This window comes from Teleopsis dalmanni, chromosome 2 (genome assembly GCF_002237135.1).
Source record: "Teleopsis dalmanni isolate 2A chromosome 2, ASM223713v2, whole genome shotgun sequence".
Taxonomy (NCBI): domain Eukaryota; kingdom Metazoa; phylum Arthropoda; class Insecta; order Diptera; family Diopsidae; genus Teleopsis; species Teleopsis dalmanni.
In genome coordinates, this window is record NC_051847.1 from 243,712,479 (window position 1) to 243,717,668 (window position 5,190).

Consider the following 5,190-nt stretch of genomic DNA (forward strand, 5'->3'; position numbering starts at 1 on the left):
TTTTGATATTTATGCATTGTACTCACTAGTATATCTTTTGGCGAATAACCAAACCGAAAAAGATACTTAGTTGCATGGTAACAGCTGCTTTTTTGTGATGTTTTCAGCTTAACTCAATTCAATTCAATTTTACATTATTTCATTTGCTTGCTTCTGATTTATTTACACAAACTGATTGTGCTGAAAGGATGTGTTCCTTTTTTAATTTTTATTTATTTTCTGTATTAAGCTTGCATACTTTACACAACATTTTATTTTGCTTTGAAGCGATTTATGGTATGGCAAGTTTTATATTTATCTGCTAAAATCACGGTTTTATAATGGATTTTCATTTTGTGAACACAACAGGTCCTCCACTTCATATGCGCTGCCAAGAGCAATTGATATAAAATTTCATATTTTATAAAGAAAAATACTTAGCAACGTCTGATGTATCTTTTTAGAGCTTAGAACGTACACTTAAGTATTTACGAGGAAATTTTCGAGATACAAGGAAAAATAAAATTATTATTTCTTGATTTATGACGAGCAAGGATAATAAAAATTAAACGCATGAGTATGTGAATACTGGCGGATGAATTAAGTGTTACTGATTGAGTTTAGATTTATGACTAAAAAAGATAATTAAAATGATTTCTGTTTTATAAATATAAACTTTATATCATTTTTTATAATTTGTGAAGAATATATGGATGCAAAACACGAATAAATAATAGAAAATGAGAAAATAAATTGAGATAGATTAGTAAAAATTGTGTTCTTCGTAGATCAATATAATTTATCATTATGATAAAGTATGAATCATGGAATGTAATTCATATAATTATTATTATTCACATAACTAATAAAATCTAAGAGAAATATTTATAGTTACACTTCTTTTCTTGAGCAGATACCTTCCAGTAGTGATGGGTTCTTAGTACAAAGTGTTCTGATATCAGATTTCTCTTATTAGAGCTATATAAATCACAACTTTCGCTCAACTGTTTTATTGATAGTAATAATAGATGAAATATTATTGCATTTATAATATCAATATTTGAAATAATTTATATAAATATGAATCAACTGAATTTTGTATTTTAATTAAAAGTATTTACAATATTTAAATGCGTGATCTTTGAAAAAATACATTAATCTGACTATCTCAATCATAATTCTAAAGTCTATCGCGGCTGCCTGCTATTAATCATTCCATGTTTAAATATCATCGATCATATACTCTATGCCGCTTAAATGATATAAATTAAAACGTTTCTTCATATTTTATATGTGTACTTACTTTATACTTACTTTACATATTTATGGAACACCTCAGTGATCTTAATTATGGTGACGGCCTTTGTTTACCACGATCTGCCAATTACCACGATCAATAAAACTGCCTATGGTTGCACCAGCCTATGCGTAATTTAAATACATTTGGTCTAAATAAGTCTAACTTTGTGTAGATAACAACGAAAAACCAGATACATATGGTATCGGTGCTTTTTGTGGGTTTGGAGCGTTATTGACCGCAATCATTTGTTGACAAGTATCTTTCGTGCATCTTAAAAGATTGTTGACCAATAATTTAATTTGATTTGTGGCGACAATGCAATATAGAAATGGTTCCTTAAATAAATACCATTTCCAAATAAATGTTGTTGCTTGGTTAGAAGATGCTTGAAGAACATGGAAAAAGAGAAAGACCAAAAGTGTCATAGTGTCTCGTTGTAATGGAAGAGACGGTAGAAGGTGGATGCTTTCGTAATAAGATAAGGTGTTAACGCAGAAGATTCAGATGTTTTGAGGTCATATGTTCGTCCGAAGAAGCTTGATTTATTAGTGAATTTGATTATCATTATATCAGTTGTACATATGTACAGTGTTAAAAATATTAAAAGATTTTTCCTTTGAATTACTAAATTGTTTTTAAATAATTTTAATTTCACGTCATTAAATAATTATCTTACAAATTGCCTCACAAATTTGACAATAAAAATCAATTTCCAGCAATTACCATCAATATTATTAGCATTTATTTACACATGCAAAATTTAATGTAAAAGTAAACTTAATTACCAATTAAATTATTTTTCAAATAGATCCTTGCCAAAAGTAAATATTTATTTAATTTTCGTTTATCGGTGCCTGGTGTATATTCGGTTTTGTCACGGAAAATTTACTTTGGTTTACTTTCTGCTCTCGCTTTCATCACTTTACCCTGACATTCATTAAGTTCCTCATTTTTCAAATTTCTGAATACGCTTTTGTACCAGGCGTCAGTCAAAAATGTCACTTCTTTAGGTCTGCGTTCAGCAACAAATTAATTAAAATTGTTGTTGTTACCACAAACAAGAGAAATAATTACATTTTATGTATTACTTTCTCGATGCGCCCTTCTTCGTCACTTACTACTTTCCGCTTACATATTTTCCTTTAATATTTTGACAGTTTTCTCTTTTGTTATTCTTTTATTTTGCATTTATACAATTTAACACATAATATACGGGTATATCCAAAAATATTCGTTGCTCTATAATCGGTCAAAATTTAGTTCGATTAAAATGAGTGTCTCCAATACGAAATAACTAACGACAGTTAGTTTGTATTGTCAGTTATAATATAATTAACGAGTGTTGAACTACAACAACAAAAATTAATTTTATATTATTTTAATTAATTGAAGTTTTGGCTGACCATATTGCTGCTTCAAATATTGCCAAATACCCATCAGCAGTGGTCTTGGAAATAATTGTTGTATTTAATTATTTGTAAATAATTTTTTGAAACTGTAAGCACCAGGAATCGAACTCGTGCCCTGTCAAATTTGAGGCAGAGAGTCAGCGCTCCTTAATCAACTGACCCAAAGTCGTACTTGATTTTTAAGTTGACTTCATTTTTCTGAACTTTTGTTACTTTGCTGAGAAGGTTTTATTGACGAATTTACTTGCAGTGTTTATATTAGAACGAAATCATAAAGCAGCTATAAAATAATTAAATTAATTAATTATATTTTTATTTTTTATTATTTTATTTTTTAAAATAATTTAATTATTATTTATTTATATTAAAATACTACAGGGAGTAGAGTACATTGTTGATGTGTAAATCTTACATGATTGCATCCAAGTACAAATCCATCATTAATTACTTTCAGTTTTGACTTTTTGTAAATTTTCTTGTAATTAATGTGTAACTACAGAGACCAAAAAGTTTAAAACATAAAAGACAATATTATTTAATGAGAAAAATGATAAACAACAATGAAAAAAAAAGTAAAAAAAGTAAAATTACACAAAATTATATTAAGTTTTTATATACGAAATATCATCTGTCAAAGATTTGACTTTCAGTGAAGTTATTTCGTATCTGTAAACCTCACAGCAACAAATAAAAATGAAATAATAAATCATTTCGAGTTATTTTCACCTGTAAAAAAAAACAGAACTCTCACTTGTTAACAAACTCTAGTTGCACTTCTAGTTCTATATATTACATTCAACCTACACCTCTAACCCTTGACTCCTACTGTTTATTTTTATTATATGCACGCTGCATTCCTTTCAATTATTTCAATTGCACTTCCACACCATCATCAATGGCAGTCAATAAATCACCTCGCCGATTCCGAGAAACTCTGTTCTGCAATTGCAACAAACTTTATTGCTGTTGTCATTGTCAATGTCTGTTCGGAAAAGTTTTTCAATTTTTCCCTTGTGTTTTTCTTTATTTTGTTGTGTTGTATCTTTTGTTAGTGAAAATGTACATTTTTCATGGCTGCCGCATGTAAGTAACCTTACTGAACGCCAATTGCAGTGCCATCAATATTTTGTGCAACTTACGAGTATTTTTAAGTTTTCCGCAAAAGTTTATAAAGTTTTTCATGCAGTTTCCAATGAAGTTTGCAGATTGTTTTTCATGCAAAGAACTTAAGGGAGGAAAATACTCAATTTTCTAAGTGGCATTAGACAGGTAAACAAGATGAAATATAAAGCGAATGTCAATAAAGAAAGTAAAAACATATTTATAAAATAAAAATATTTTTAATTAAAGTAAATTCAATTTTAAAACAAACTTCAGTTACGTCAGTAAACTAAAACAAATGATTGGTTTAATATTGAAATTTTGGATAAAAGTGACCGAAGAGTATGATATAATTTTTAGCATATCTTCAGCAGAAAAAGTTATAGAACTGCCCATTGTGCCCATTGTGCATATCCTATGTCTTCAACCGTGTTTAGATTTTTGATAAGTTTCAGCACAGTTTGACGTTTATTCTTTGATACCTAATACAATATTAAAGCATAAAACAACAACCCAAGTAGTGATAAATCTTTGTGATTATTAAATAAGAGGTGATTAGGTGATAATTATTATTAGAGGCCAAGTTATACTATGCCCAGTACATAGTGATTGTGCATACCCTATGTCTTTAACCCTGTTAAGGTCTTTGATAAGTTTTAGCACAGTTTGATTTTTATTCTTTGAAAGAATATTATTTATCCTTTGATATAATGTTAAGCTTAATACTAAATACTACAGCAACCCAAGTAGTAAAATCTTTGGCTTTCAATAGCTAAGGATTCAATCACTACAAGTACTGCAAATATAAGATCTGTAGTAACTCAGTCTTCTTTAAATATATAAATGTGTTATTAATTACTAAATGAATGACAGCTACAGCTCTTACTTAAAATTTACATTCTACTTATAAGCAAATTATTAATCCTTAATTTCATTCTTTCCAAATAAAAGTATAGTATCATTATTGTTACAACTACAATATTATATACATATTATATTACATATTACATAGTATATTATACTACAATATTATATAAGGTATATTTATAATACAAATTATATATGCAAAATTTCAGATATAAAAAATTTTTCAAAAAAACACTAATTAAAAATTATTATGTCTCTACAGAAAGAACAGCTAAGAAATAAAAATAGGCAACCTTAAGAATTAACTTTCAATTCGTTGAACTTATGTTTTCAAGTTTTGTAGTTTATACAGTTTATAAGCTCAATCTAATTTAAACCATTACAAATGCCTTGGTTAGTATAACTTAAAAAAAAAAAAAAAGTGACAAAAAAGTTGGGTCTTAAGCATTGAAAGTTTGTGCAGCCTTAGTTACTTATGGAAACGCACAATAAGCCATCGACAGGTACGAATTCTAAGCCTAGCACTTGCAGTCC